We start from the raw sequence: 16,131 nt of genomic DNA, 5'->3' as shown, positions 1-16,131 counted from the left end.
CTTTTTGGTGCCCCCAAATCTTGGCGCCCTAGGAGGCTGCCTAGTTCACCTAGTGGTTACATCAGCCCTGGTTGTGATGATAAATTCAGAATGCTCCCCCCGAGTGGCACCTGGTTCCTGTTGCTCTCGGCCGGCAGGTGCGGGGCCCCAGACGACCCTCTTGCGTCTCCTCCGCGGCGCCCCCCGCCCATGTCCTCCTGGGTGGCCGTACCAGCAGCAGCCGGGGAGCCTGAGAGGAGGAGTGGCCCCCTGGGCAAGTGGCAAAGGCTCTGAGGTGAAGAGGCTGCTGGCCCTGGCACGGCCCGAGCACTGGAGACTGACCGGTACCTGCCTCTGCCCCATCCCGGCACCACCGGCCCCCCAGCCCAGTGAGTGTTACCTGCCCCACCAGCCTCAGTGCCCTGCCCCATACTGTGAGCCACCCCAAGCTCACTGTAACACCAGCACCCCTTGGCAAAGGGCCACCTGATCTTCACAAACAGCTGTCACCACAGGCCTGACAAACTCACTGCACCCCACTCGTGTCTTTCAGGGCACTTACCCACAAAGAGGAACGTGGAAGGGATCTACACAAGGCTGGTAACTTGTCAAGAGTGAAAAGAAAAGGAGTACTTGTGGCACCTTAGAGACTAACCAATTTATTTGAGCATAAGCTTTCGTGAGCTACAGCTCACTTCATCGAATGCATACTGTGGAAAGTATAGAAGATCTTTTTATACACACAAAGCATGAAAAAATGGGTGTTTACCACTACAAAAGGTTTTCTCTCCCCCCACCCCACTCTCCTGCTGGTAATAGCTTATCTAAAGTGATCACTCTATCATACACATTGTAAGGAGAGTGATCACTTTAGATAAGCTATTACCAGCAGGAGAGTGGGGTGGGGGGAGAGAAAACCTTTTGTAGTGGTAAACACCCATTTTTTCATGCTTTGTGTGTATAAAAAGATCTTCTATACTTTCCACAGTATGCATCCGATGAAGTGAGCTGTAGCTCACGAAAGCTTATGTTCAGATAAATTGGTTAGTCGCTAAGGTGCCACAAGTACTCCTGTTCTTTTTGCGAATACAGACTAACACGGCTATTACTCTGAAACCTGTCAAGAGTGAGAATCTTTGTGAGATGTGTGCATGGGTAATATTGAAGGAATAATGTATTTACCTTAAAAGTCTGCTTTACAGTCTTGGAGTAAAAATTAGTCACCAGGGGATAATGGCCCTTTGGGGCAAGGGGAATTTGTCACCCTGCCTAACCTGGCTGGTGATGCAATGCCAGGCTCAATTGGTTAGCTTTGCACAATAGTAAGACTTTGAATGGGACACCATCAGAGGCAATGGCAAACAATTGAAATGCCTTAAAGGTAAAAAAGAAACATTACAACATCCATTACCCGTTCTGACAGGCTGTTTATATTGCTAAGTTTACTAGTTTTTGGAGGTTGTCGGGGTGGGGTGGTGCAAGGTGGAAGGTTCGCCTAGGGCACAAAATATCCTTGCACCGGCCCTGATCATGACACAGCATCAGGGGTTGGTGGTGCATGCCAATATACTGTAATGGCACCTCTCTGGATCTGCTATCTTGTTTCCCAGAATATCCGCTTTCATTAATAAAAAAAAAAATCTCTCGAGCTGTTACGGTTGTGAAGAAAACCTCAAAAAAGTGAATGAAGTGTAACCAGTACATAGATGTCTATGAGAGTCTGCAGAGAGCAATATCTCTGAGAGGTGTGAACTGCCCCATTCGTCTTGGTGAGTGGTTAAGTCAAACATCCAGTGATTATTTAAATGTCAGCATTAATAACTTTAATTCTTTCTGTAAGAGAGGAGAGTGCGGTATTGCACATCTGCATACCTCATTGTGAGTGATAGCTCATTGTGGTGGCACAAGCGGGTGACATTTGGGAGATGGTACCTTTTCTTTCCCTCCTCTCCCCACTCCCAGTCAAGAAGACACCATGCCCAAGGGCCAATGGGCATATTGAAGCCCCACCAAGCAGGAGCCAAACTCAAGGAACCCAGTAAAGATCAGAGTGTTCACAATCATATTTGGAACACCATATTTGCACACAATCTACAGTGAGCAGTGTCTCATTTTGGTGACTCACATGGTCAGAACTTACTTTGCTGGTGAAGTTTGGGAGAGTACTACTCCTCCCCCTACCCTGCTTCTCATTGCTCTGGCATTAATATTCAATGATACATTTTCTCCATCTGAGATGAAGTACGGTGCTGGGAGCCAGAAGATTTGGGTTCTGTTCCAAAAAGTGCTTCTGACCCTCTGTGTGACAAAGTCAAGGACAAGACTACTCGCTGAACCTATCCATCTCTCCATCTCCCCATCTGTAAAATGAGGATGAGGATGCTTACTCACCCTTGTAAAGTGCTTTGAGGTCTCTAGATGAAGTGCAGTATAAATGCTTAATATCAGTATTATTAATATACATCAGTTGACTTAAAAGATGTGCCCCTGTCCAATCTTACAACTGATATTTGAAATTTTGGCAAGTTTCAGGGCAGGGGATGGCACAAATTGGGCGTCAGAAGACATAGGTTCTATTCCAGGCTGTGGCACTAACCTGTTGTGTGACCTTGGGTAAGTCTGTTTACCTCTCTGTGCCTCTATTAGAGGACCGGAGTCATAGAAATGGGATAAAATTTAATAATATAAAGTGCAAGGTCATTTACTTAAGGACTAATAACAAGAATTTCAGCTATAAGCTGCGGACTCATCAGTTGGAAGTGACAGAGGAAGAGAAAGACCTTGTAGGATTTTTGTTAGTTGTCAGCAGGATGACTATTAGTCACCAATGTGATGTGGCTATGAATCCTAGGATGTATCGGGTGAGGTATTTCCAGCTGAAGTATTAACGCCATTGTACAAGGCATTGGTAAAACCTCATCTGGAATACCGTGTTCCGTTTTGGTCACCCATGTTCAAGAGAGATTAATTCAAACTGGAACCAATACTGAGGATAGCTACTAGGATGATCAGGGGAACTAGTGAGCCTATTTTATGAGAGGAGACTAAAACAGCTTGGCCTGGTTAGCCTAGCAAACAAAGGCTGAGAGGGGATATGATTGCTCTCTCTAAATACATAGGGAGGGTGAGGAGCTGTCCAAGCTAAAGGACAGCATTGGGCACAAGAACAAATCAATGTAAACCGGGCATGAATAAATTTAGGCTGGAAATTAGAAGATGGTTTCTAACCAGCCAAGGAGTGAAGTTCTGGAACAGCCTTCCAACAGGAGTAATGGGGCAAGAAACTTAGCTAGTTTTAAGATGGGGCTTGGTAAATTTAGGAACTGCATAATGATAGGGTTGCCTCCAATAGCAGTAGATGGACTTGATGATCCAGGCTGTCCCTTACCGTACTCTCCTCCTAAAGCTAGGAATAAGAAGTCTTCCTCTGCAGTTGGCTACTTTTTGTTTAAATGATTGGGCATCAAGTGGCTTTATTTGATTGTTTGTTTGTACTGCTGGCATTACTGGGGAACATTCATTGGCTGTCTAGGGTGACTTTCAGCAAGTTGCTTTGCCCTCCCCCCCCCGGCAATATTTTCTTTTTCCCTCTTCTCATCTTATTCATAATCTCCTGAAGCCCAACAAGAAGCCTTCAGGGTACATGTGCCAGTGAGAGAATCTTGAGCTGTGGAATTAATATTCCTGGAACATAACACCAGCAGCATGCACATGCTGAGGAGAATATTAGAGCTATTAGCAGTGGGAGTTTGGAGTGCGTGCAACATCTAGATGGAGAATTCAGTGTGATTAATCTGCCTCTAAGCAGCAGCCTTCGGGCTCTGGGAATTCTGGGGCTCATTCAGAATTGGAACTTTTTTTTTAATTACCTTTCCACATCAACAAAACAATCAGTGTGAGAAAATAAACCCATTGATTCCTTGCTCTCTCTCTTCTTTTGGATGAGACATACCCTGAACACTCACAATCCCACTAGCTCCCATGGCACTTTGTACAAGTGAAGAGGGGCTTTAGCCCCAGTGTCCTGGTCAAATTCCAAGTCCACTCCTTACGTTTTGGGCCAGCCTAAAGCACCCCTGCTCTAATTTCTGTTTGATTTTTTTTTTTAAATTTTCCCCTTCATTCCCCCTCACTTAATGTTATTGGGTAGCATGATTGGCACAGAACGTCTGCCACGTTGCCACCCTAACATTGGCTGCATATCTGTGGTGGTTGGGTTGACAGTGAACCTCAGTAGAGAAAGGGCTGGAAGACTGTTAAGGCTTCTCCTATGCTGTTAGAACAAAAGTTATAGTGTTTACAAGGGGAATACAGACAATATAAAAAGTATAACGTATCTATGGGACTGGACAGTTGTCTCTATAAGAACATAAGAAAGGCCATACTGGGTCAGACCAATGGTCCATCTAGCCCAGTATTCTGTTTTACGATAGTGGCCAATGCCAGATGCATCAGAAGGAATTAACAGAACAGGGGAACTATTGAGGGATCCTTCCCCTGTTGTCTATTCCCAGCTTCCAGCAGTTAGTGGCTTAAGACACCCAGAGCATCCCTAACTATCTTGGCTAATAAGCCATTGATGAACCTATCCTCCATGAACATATCTAATTCTCTTTGAACCCAGTTATACTTTTGGCCTTTACAACATCCCATGGCAATGAGTTCCATAGGTTGACCGTGCCTTATGTGAAGTAATACTTCCTTTTGTTTGTTTTAAACCTGCTGACTATTAAATTTCATTGGGTGACCCCTGGTTCTTGTGTTATGTGAAGGGGTAAATAACACTTCCTTATTCACTTTCTCCACACTATTAATGATTTTATAGACCTCTATCATAACCACCCCGTAGTCGTCTCTTTTCCAAGATGAAAAGTCAGTCTTTTTAATCTCCCCTCATATAGAAACTGATCCATATCCCTAAATCATTTTTGGTGTCCTTATCTGTACCTTTTCCATTTTTAATATATCTTTTTTGAGATGGGGTGACCAGAACTACACACAGTAAGTATTCAAGGTGTGGGCATACCATGAATTTATATAAGGGCATTATGATATTTGCTGTGTTATTACCTATCCCTTTCCTAATGATTCCTAAAATTCTGTTCGCTTTTTTGATTGCCTCTGCACACTGAGCAGATATTTTCAGAGAACTACCCACAATAACTCCAAGATCTCTTTCTTGAGTGGTAACAGCTGATTTAGACTCCATCATTTTGTATGTGTAGTTTGGATTATGTTTTTCCAAGATGCATTACTTTTCATTTATCAACACTGAATTTCATGTGCCACATTGCTGCCTTTGTAACTCTTCGCAGTCCGCTTTGGACTTAACTATTTTGAGTAATTTTGTATTGTCTGCAAATTTTGCCACATCACTGTTTCTCCCTTTTTCCAGATCATTTATGAATATGTTGTGTTGCACAGGTTCCAGTACAGATCCTTGGGGGACTCCGCTATTTATCTCTCTCCGTTTTGAAAACTGACCTTTCCTATTCTTTCCCCCCCACCCCCGCACCTTTAACCAGCTACTGATCCACGAGAGGACCTTCCCTCTTTTCCCATGACTGTTTACTTTGCTTAAGAGCCTTTAGTTAGGGACCTTTTCAAATGCTTTCTGAAAATCCAAGTGTGCTATATCAGCAAAGAATTCTAATACAGCGGTTCTCAAACTGTGGGTCAGAACCCCATTTTAATGGGGTCGCCAGAGCTGATATTAGATTTGCTGGGGCCTGGGGCCAAAGCCCAACGGCTTCAGCCTTGGATGGCAGAGCGCAAGTTATAGGGCTTTGGCCCTCCCACCCAGGGCAGTGGGGCTTTGGCTTTGGTTGGTCCCCCCTCCTAGGGTCATGTAGTAATTTTTTTTGTCAGAAGGGGGTGTAAGTGCAATGAAGTTTGAGAACCCCTGCTCTAATAGAGAGGCATGATTTCAGTTGACAAAAGCCATGTTGATTCTTCTCCAACATATTGTGTTTATCTATGTGTTTGTTTGTTCTGTTCTTTACTGGAGTTTCAACAATTTGCCTGGTATTGAAGTTAGACTTATTGGCCTATAACTGTCATGATCGCCTCTGGAGCCTTTTTAAAAAATCAGCCTCACATTAGCTATCCTCCAGTTATCTGGAACAGAGGCTGTTTTAAGTGATAGGTTACATACCACAGTTGTTAGTTCTGCAATTTCCTATTGAGTTCTGAGGGATCTTGGGTGAATAGCATGTGCTCCAGGTGACTTATTACTGTTTAATTTATGAATTTGTTCCAAAACTTCCTCTGTTGACAGCTCAATCTTGGACAGTTCCTCAGATTTGTCACCTAAAAAGAATGGCTTAGGTGTGGGGATCTCTTCTGTATCCATGCAAAGAATTCATTTATAGAGCTCTGCAAATCTGTGGATATCCACTTTATGTCTGTGGATCATATTTGCGGATTGTGGATCAGATGTAGATATAAATTTTGTATCCACACAGGGCTCTTTTCATTTAGCTTCTCCACAATGGCCTTGTCTTCCTTAAGTGCTCCTGTATCACCTTGATTGTCCAGTGGCCCCACTGATTGTTTGGCAGGCTTCCTGCTTCTATTGTACTTTTAAAAAACATTTTTTTTTGCCGTTAGTTTTTTTGCCTTAGCTAGTTTCTCTTTAGATTCTTTTTTGGCCTGCCTTATTTTACTTTTACACTTGACTTGCTAAAGTTTATGCTCCTTTCTATTTTCCCTTCTAGGATTTGATATCCATTTTTTAAAGAGTGCCTTTTTGCCTTTAACCATCTCTTTTTTTTGCTCTGCTGTTTAGCCATGGTGGTATTTATTTTGTCTTCCTACTGTTTTTGTGGGTATCTATTTAGTTTGAGTCTCTATTATGGTGTTTTGAAATAGTCTCCATGCAGTTTGCATGCATTTCACCCTTCTGTCTGTTCCTTCTAATTTCCGTTTAACTAGCTTCTGAATTTTTGTGTAGTTCCCCCTTTCTAAAGTTAAATGCTGTTGTGGTGGGTTTCTTTGGCATTTTCCCCCTGACACGGATGTTAATTCTAATTACATTATGGTCGCTATCACCAAGTGGTTCAGTTATATTCACCTCTTGGACCAGAATCTTCATTCCATTTAGGACAAAATCAAGAATTGCCTTTCTCCTTGTGGGTTCCAGGAGAACTGCTCCAAGAAGCAGCCATTTAATGTGCCTAGAAATGTTACCTCTGCATCCTTTCTTTAGGTTATATATACAGAGTCAATATGAGGATAGTTGAAATCCCCCATTATTATTTGTTTTTCTTCCTTTTACAGCTTCTCTAATCTTCCTGAGCATTTCATAGAATCATAGAATATCAGGGTTGGAAGGGACCTCAAGAGGTCATCTAGTCCAACCCCCTGCTCCAAGCAGGGCCAATCCCCAATTTTTGCCCCAAATGGCCCCCTCAAGGATTAAACTCACAACCCTGGGTTTAGCAGACCAATGCTCAAACCACTGAGCTATACCTCCCCCCAAATTTCACAATCCCTGTCACCATCCAGTCAACTGATCACTAGTATATTCCAGGTTTCAGAGTAACAGCCATGTTAGTCTGTATTCACAAAAAGAAAAGGAGTACTTGTGGCACCTTAGAGACTAACCAATTTATTTGAGCATAAGCTTTCGTGAGCTACAGCTCACTTCATCGGATGCATACTGTGGAAAGTGTAAAGATCTTTCTTTGTGAGCTGTAGCTCACGAAAGCTTATGCTCAAATAAAGTGGTTAGTCTCTAAGGTGCCACAAGTACTCCTTTTCTTTTTAGTATATTCCAGCTGCTATACTCTTATTGTTCGAGCATGGAATTTCTATCCATAGACATTCTCTGGTACAGATTGATTCATTTAAGATTTTTACTTTATTTGACTCTGTGCTTTCTTTCCCATATAGTGCCACTCCTCAATCAGTGTGGCCTACTCTTTTATTAATATATATTTTGCACCCTGGTATTACCGCGTCCCATTGGTTATCCTCATTACACCAAGTTTTCACAATGCCTAGTATCTCATTTAATGCCAGGCACTCTAGTTCACCCATTTTAGTATAAAAACTTCTAGCATTTGTGCATAAGCAAACTGACATTTTGTCAAAATTCAGTTGCTTGCCTTCATGTGTTATATTTAAATGGGACTCCTTTTATGTTTGACTGTTCCTTACTAGCTCCTGTACTTCACCAACTTATTTCCTATCCTCTTTACTAAAATCTAGAGTTCCCCCTTTAATAAATTCATCCCTAAGGGATGTCTCCATCCAAACTCTGTGTTCCTCTGCACCAGTCGACTTTCCCCTGAAAGGCCATTTAGAACAGCGTAGTAATGGTAGGGATATACAGCAGATCGTCCAATTCCTAAATCATAGCCCCCACTACTAGAGATAGGAGGGGTTCTCCCTCTGCCCATTGCAGCCCATTTAACACTGCACTGGCATACAGGAGTCATAAGAGACCCACTGCCAGCAGGGGAAGAATTTCCCCATGGCAGAAACCATGCCTTGAATATGAGTTGAGAGTTCCTGCAGTACACACTGCTACAGGGATTCTGAGTTGTTCCAAGATGTGGAGCAGCCTATAGGCAATAATCTAGAAGTTCCCATAAGTGAGACCAGCTTCTGGTTGGAAGGGGCCACACCAGTCCCCATGACAATCTAGAATTCTAGGGGTGTACAGGTTGCCTATAGCTACCTTTATGCCCCCTTCTCTTGGGCTACACCATTCTGTGCTGTTAGCAGTACACTTCCTAATGAGATAGTTGAGTAGTTTGGATTCCATTCCATATTGGCCAGTGGTGAATATACCCATTACCCGGGGACTGTTTCTATTCTACTTCCCATTCCATGCACTGATCTCCCTCCTCCCCACTGAAGCGTGGCAGGGATTTGTTATACTTTTTATATTGTTTGTGCATTCCCCTTGTAAACACTGTCACTTTTGTTCTAACAGCACAGGAGAAACTTTAACATTCTTCCAGGGAGGGTCAGACAATTCTACAGCAGTATCTTTCCCCCCACTTTCCCCTTCCCACCTTGTGGAATGTGCTCTGGAGGTCTGAGCTGGAAAAGAGGTGGAAACTGTGGGGTGGGCACATAAATGGGCAGGTCAGGAGGCACCTATATATTGTCCCTCCTCTGGCCCTGCAAAGATGCTCAAAAAGAAGATAGTACAGCCTGGAAGTATATTATTTTTTCCACAGGGATCCCAGGGGCACCTGCAGCCAAAGGGAATCCCTGATTGCATCACTCTAGAGTCAAGAAGCAGGGGAGGGCTGCTAGGGTCCTGATATGGTACTGAGGGACATGGCTTCTGTATGATACCCCTGACTGGGGTGTACTCCACAGCCTATTCCATGAGAGTCAATCTTCCACTCCTCTGCAAAATGGAAGAGGGGACACTGAGACTTACCCTGGACTGTCTAGGGCAACATTTTTTTGTTTTTTTTTTAAATGTCCTTACTTGTTTACAAACCCACTTTTATTATTTAAAGTCAAAGATCTGAAGAAGAGCTCTGTGGAGCTCAAAAACTTCTTTCACCAACAGAAGGTGGTCTATTAAAGGATCTTACCTCAAGCACCTTTTCTTTCTCTAAAAATTTTATAAAGTGATTTTATACAGTGATTGCTGTTTAATGTTTACATTTCATGTGACTCCAAACTAGTCTCTGTAATCTCTTGGTGCTCATGCATTAGACCATTGTGGGTGAGACTGGGTTTCCTATGCTGGAGGAAAAGACAATATATGCATATTTTTTTTGGTTCCTGAAAATATCTGAAATCATACTAAGTTTTGACCTTTTAATACTGACTTGGTAAGCAACTCTTGAAAACTTCCATGCTCCTACCTCTGTTTTACAGCTAGTTTTGGTGCCACTTGGTCCTTGGATAGTTCATGAATGTGATTTTATAAAAGCATATATGCTAAAGCTGCTTGCCCTTTCTAATCTCTATTGCATCTCCTCCATCTATCCCTCAGGCAGGGAACAAGAGCCTTTTCTGGCACTCCAAGTGGCTTCTCCCAGGCCTAACCCCACATATAACTGTGTGGATGTATCTCAGTCCTGACTTGCAGCACTCCCTGTATTCCAGTTAATAAGAGTAAAGCGAGTCAGCTCTTCAGATGGAAGAAGCCGAACATGCTAATTTAATATTATTCCAGCCTGGACCTATAGCCCACTCCTACAACATCTTTGCCATTACACTTTCAATCCTAACCTGCAGCAGCCTCTGTTAAACCATTGTTAGGACCTGCCCTGTTCTGCCAATGTACCTCAGTCCTGACCTGCAGTATCCCCTGCTTTTCCCCAGAATGCCTCCCTCCGAATTCCAGCCCTGAGCTTTCAATACCCCCTAGTGCACCTTGATCTTGACCTGTAGCACTTTTCTCCTAATCCAGACTTGATACCCCACAAGCAGTTCTGTCAATTTACTTCAGTCCTAAGAGGGTTTCCAGGGTGGGTACATGGCACAGGAAGATCACATTTTGTCCAAGCACCTCCTACTACTAGTCCCGTTCCCCCCACTCAAACCACCTTGAAAAGATATTTTCATTGTGGAGCAAACTTTATTTCACAAACAAAAAAAGAGCACATTTGATACAAGTGATTTCCATGGCCAGCCATTTCATCTGTTCCCTTTGTTACTATAGCAGATATGTGTAATGAATAAGAGTCTTTTCCCCTCCCCTCTCATATTCCTCCCTGTTCTAGCCTGCAGTGAAGTCACAATCCAGTGTTTGTAGACTCCATGTGATGTCACAGACTCAGCCTTGTGACTTCACTTGCAGGCTCAGGCAGAAGGTGCAGACGGGGCTGAGAGAAGAGGAAAAAAGCCCCCTCCTCTTTACTCCCACCCTCTTGGTTTATAAAACCAGTAGCTGAGATAAATCGGAAGGGGGTGGGGAGAAGCAGCAGGGAAAGCTGAGAATCATGCCAGAAAGGTACAGTAAATTGGCTTTATTTCTCTTCTTCTTGAAAGTTTAGAGTGTAAAATTGCCCTGCAAAGGCCAGATCTTGCAGACCACACGCGTGTGTGTGCCAGCCAGTGACGCTCTGGCTGTACGGTGCATTCTCTGATAGTGTGTGTGGGGAGGGAGGCAGTGAGGGATGCAGGGTAGGGGCAGGGAAACCGCTTAATACCATTTCTCAGCGGAACGCAGCTGGAGTCCTATTTGGCTGGTCACAGTGAGCCTCTTTCTTGTCCATTTCAAAGGCCCCAGCTGCTGGCTGTTCCTTGCATTCTGTCTCTAGCTTTGAAACCGACATAAATGGGTTATTGGGTTTGTGGCTGCGGTGTTTTTTGTTGTTGTTGTTGTTGTGTGCGTGTGCTTTGCAGGTTCAGAGTGGTACCGGAGAAGAAGGGGGAGGGGGGCTGGTATTTGAATGTGGTGGGTGTATACATAAGGAGGGAGAAGGGCAGGGCCTCAGGGTCATATTCTTAAGAGCTGTGAGACATGATTCCTTTTTAATATCTCCATCTTTTTAACTGATGACAGCAAAATAGCATGTAGGTGCATCAGCAAAGAACTGCCTCAAAATGACAAGGGGGAGGGGGCTGGTTAACTTGCAGCTCCCTTTAGCAGTTTTTTCTGTGTCCAATTTGCCATTCATTTGAGATTTTGGACAAAGAAGGGGCAGTGGGTGGGCTGCTTTGAGTTTTGTGATATAATATGACTGGAGCGAGAGAGTAGAATGCAGACAGTTAAGAAAGGAGCGAGGTCTTTGCTCATTCAGTCTGTTCAGGAAGCCGTCATTTTGTGTTAGTCTCTGTGTCTGGAGGAGGAAGGATGGGGAGAGAGTGACAGTGAAAAGCTTTATGACATTGCGTTGTTTCTTTATTTATTAAATACACACTCAAGGGAAAAGGGACTTCCAAGGAAATCAGCAGAGAAGGGTATCTGGCTAAAAATGACCCTGCACTGACTCACATTCAACTGGACTCTTATTGACAGTGATGTAGTGTTTTTGTTCTATTTTTAAAACGAAGCGCTGGAGACAGAAGGTGCATGAAGGTGCTATGCAAGCTCCTCTCTACCACAGCACCTCATTCTGATGACCAGCAGCATTTCTGCTATTCCATTCCTATACCCTGATCGGCAGAGCTGTGTTAATCTCGTCCTGACAGTCTGCAGCATCCCTGCTATTCCATTTTCTGGTCCCCAGTGTGCTTCAGTCCTGATGACCTACAGCACCCCGTGCTTTTTTACAGCTGGACCCTCATGCACCTCTGCCAGTACATCTGAGTCTTGATGAACAGCACCCCCTTGCACTTACAGACTTGGTCTTTTGAGCAGAGATGTATAATTAATTGTGGAGCATTCTTGCAGTCTAAACAGACAGCTGGATTATCAGAAGAGATGCACCTACTGCATAGTTCTGAAAATATGTAATTCTGCAGACGTTTAGGAAAGGCTCTGCGACCCACAGTTTGAGAATCTCTGTGCTAATGTAACTTCAGTGGTGATCGGAGACAGGATTTGAATCCAGGTCTTCAGTGATGAAAAGCTATTGCATTGCCCCCTCTGCATAACTAAATTTCATCTTCTCTTCCCCACTCTGGGATGCTGATATAACCCCTCGTATGTCTTTCCATCTCTGCTCCTTTCCCTGGCATTAAAAGGGTGTTACTGGCCTCTCAGGGGAGTTGTGAAGATTTGTTAGTTTGTAAAAACACTTTTGCTATCTGAGTGTTGTGTTGGTTCCTCTGAGCCATGACCAGTTATTAACTCAGAAGTGGAGCCTGGAATCCTACCTCACCCCTCAGAGAATGAAGTCAAATGACCCATCACTCCCCCAGGAAATCCACAGCTCCCTCATTTCTGCTGTTTATCCTAAACGACAGAAGACAGGTGCGACAGAAAACCAATGCGTGGCAAAATCTAGGTGGGGCTGAGTAGTGTATCTGCTGTAATCTGTGTGTGGAGCCACAATGTGATTTGAGGGAAGAGAATATTTGAGGATGTGATTTAGCAGAGATTAGATCTGGAAAAGAGCTTAAACCTTGTCCTCTCCTTTGGCTAGTGCAGGATTGTTCCCTCCCGTATATTCCTCTGGGCGTTGTCCAGACCTGTTTCAAATGACTGAAGTCATGAGGCTTCCACCACTCTTTTGCTTTTCTATGAATTCCCTTCAGTATGCTGACAGACATTCCTCAATATTGTACCCAGGAGTTACCCCTATCCCATATTGGAAGGGCAGAGGATTCGATCCCTTTTCTAAGCAAAGGAAGGTTGCCAGGTGTCTTCTGCCACATTCATACACTGCTGTGAGAGAAGGAGGCAGGCTCCAGCTGGGCAGAAGATCTCAACAAGAGGCTAAAAGCATTTGAGGTAAGGGATTTTCCCTCTCTGAGGAGGGGAAGTAATCAGGGAGCACATGCAAGGATCTTTCTGAGAGCAAGAGAGAGCCCTGGGCAGAAGATGCCTGAATCCCCTGGAGAGCCTCCAGTGGCTGGTAAAGGGAAACTGAATAGATTCCCCCCCCCCCCCCCTTATTATGAGAGGCTCTCTTGCTGCTGCTGCTGCTGCTGCCACCACCATCACCCATTTCCCCCCTCTCCCCCGTCCCTTCAATCCTGAAGAAAAAGACTTAGGCATGAAAAACATCCTTTTCTCGAGATACAATGCTAGCTAATTCTGAGGTGGTCACTACCTCTTTTTAGAAATGTTAGCAGAGCAAGACAGAACCTTGATCACCTCAATGAATGAATGAATTTTATCATAAAAGTTGTGAAGCAGAGCCATCATCTGGAAAGAGCAATCCCTCCCGCCGTTCTTTTTCCCCACTGGTGGACTGAATGGCTGCATCACGAGCTAGAATTCTGTCTTATAAGCATCGTCCTTGGGAATATGCCTCCTCATAAGAACGGCCATACTGGGTCAGAACAAAGGCCCATCTAGCCCAGTATCCTGTCTTCCAACAGTGGCCAATGTGAGGTGCCCCAGAGGAAATGAATAGAAGAGGTAATCATCAAGTGAATCCATTCCCTGTCACACATTCCCAGCCTCTGGCAAACAGAAGCTAGGGACACCATCCCTGCCCATCCTGGCTAAGAGCCATTGATGGACCCCTATCCTCCATGAATTTATCTAGTTCTTTTTTGAACCCAATTATAGTCTTGGCCTTCACAAAATCCTCTGGCAAGAAGTTCCACAGGTTGACTGTGTGTTGTGTGAAAAAATACTTCCTTTTGTTTGTTTTAAACCTGCTGTCTATTTATTAATTTCATTTGGTGACCCCTAATTCTTGTGTTATGAGAAGGAGTAAATAACACTTCCTTATTTACTGTCTCCACACCAGTTATGATTTTGTAGCTCTCAATCATATTACCCCTTAGTAGTCTCTTGTCCAAGCTGAAAAGTCCCAATCTCCTTAATCTCTCCTCTTATGGAAGCCATTCCATACCCCTAATAATTTTTGTTGACCTTTTCTGAACCTTTTCCAATTCCAGTATAGCTTTTTTGAGATGGGACGACCACATCTGCACGCCGTATTCAAGATGTGGGCGTACCATGGATTTATATAGAGGCAATATGATATTTTCTGTCTTATTATATATACCTTTCCTAATGATTCCCAACATTCTATTAGCTTTTTTGACTGCTGCTGCACATTGAATGGATGTTTTCAGAGAACTATCCACAATGACTCCAAGATCTTTCTTGAGTGGTAACAGCTAATTTAGACCCCATCATTTTATACGTATAGTTGGGATTATGTTTTCCAATGTGCATTACTTTGCATTTATCAACGTTGAATTTCATCTGTCATTTTGTTACCCAGTCACCTAGTTTTGAGAGATCCTTTTGTAGCTCTTCGCACTCTGCCTGGGTCTTAACTATCTAGAGTAATCTTGTATCATCTGCAATTTTTGCCACCTTACGGTTTACCCCCTTTTCCAGATCATTTATGAATATGTTGAATAGGACTTGTCCCCATACAGACCCCTGGGGGACACCACTATTTACCTCTCTCCATTCTGAAAACTGATAATTTATTCCTACCCTTTGTTTCCTATCTTTTAAACAGTTACCAATCCATGAGAGGACCGTGCCTCTCACTCCATGACAGCTTACTTTGCTTAAAAGCCTTTAGTGAGGGACCTTGTCAAAGGCTTTCTGAAAATCTAAGTACACTGTATCCACTGGATCCCCTTGTCCACATGCTTGTTAATCCCGTCAAAGAATTCTAGTAGATTGGTGAGGCATGATTTCCCTTTACTAAAACCATGTTGACTCTTCCCCAACAAATTATGTTCATCTATGTGTCTGACAGTTTTGTTCTTTACTATAGTTTCAACCAGTTTGCCCGGTACTGAAGTTAGGCTTACCTGCCTGTAATTGCCAGGATCGCCTCTGAAGCCCTTTTTAAAAATTGGCGTCACATTAGCTCAGGGGTGGCCAACCTGAACCTGAAAAGGAGCCAGAAATTATCAATGTACATTGCCAAAGAGCCACAGTAATATGTCAGCAGCCCCCCATCAGCTCTCCCCCACTACTCTGGCTCCCAGCGCCTCCCAGCCACCGGCAGCCCCACCAATCAGCACCTCCCCCTCTCTCCCTGCATCTCCCGATCAGCTGTTTTGTGGCATGCAGGAGGCTGGGGGGAGGGGGAGGAGCGAAGGCATGGCAGGCTCACAGGAGGGGGCGGGAAGGGGTGGACTGGGGGCAGGGCATGTGGCAGAGCCAAGGGTTGAGCAGTGAGCACCCCCTGGCACATTGGAAAGTTGGCACCTGTAAGTCCAGCCGCGGAGTCGGTGCCTATCCAAGGAGCTGCATATTAACTTCTAAAGAGCCACAGGTTGGCCACCCGTGCATTAGCTGTCCTCCAGTCATTTGGTACAGAAGCTGATTTAAATGATAGGTTACAGACTACAGTTAGTAGTTCTGCGATTTCACATTTGAGTTCCTTCAGAACTCTTGGGTGAATACAATCTGTTCCTGGTGACTTATTACTGTTTAGTTTTTCAATTTGTTCCAAAACTTCCTTTAATGACACCTCAATCTGGGACAGTTCCTCAGATTTGTCACCTATATCATCCTCGAGGGATGATACATGCTTTCTCCCTACTCTGACCTGCACAAAGGTCAGGTCCGTATGTATGTATGTGTATATATATGTATGTATGTGTATATGTGTGTGTGTATCTATCTATCTAATGAGT

At 44.0% G+C, this 16,131-nt stretch overlaps 1 protein-coding gene across 2 annotated transcripts in view; it reads left to right on the top strand.

Annotated features, from left to right (window-relative positions):
• Positions 1-16,131, top strand: part of TCF20 (transcription factor 20) — a 215,622-nt gene that overhangs the window by 81,023 nt on the left and 118,468 nt on the right. The window contains exon 1 of one of the 2 annotated variants that reach the window (XM_073327263.1): positions 10,803-10,909. The exons of the other annotated variant lie outside the window; for it this stretch is intronic. The gene's annotated coding sequence lies outside the window, so the exon portion shown is untranslated. Of the gene's footprint in view, positions 1-10,802; positions 10,910-16,131 lie in introns of those variants that run through there. 2 annotated transcript variants of the gene reach the window in all.

Source organism: Lepidochelys kempii, chromosome 1 (genome assembly GCF_965140265.1).
Source record: "Lepidochelys kempii isolate rLepKem1 chromosome 1, rLepKem1.hap2, whole genome shotgun sequence".
NCBI lineage: Eukaryota > Metazoa > Chordata > Testudines > Cheloniidae > Lepidochelys > Lepidochelys kempii.
Note: the sequence above shows the minus strand (reverse complement) of the source record. Positions and strands in the feature narration are given on the sequence as shown.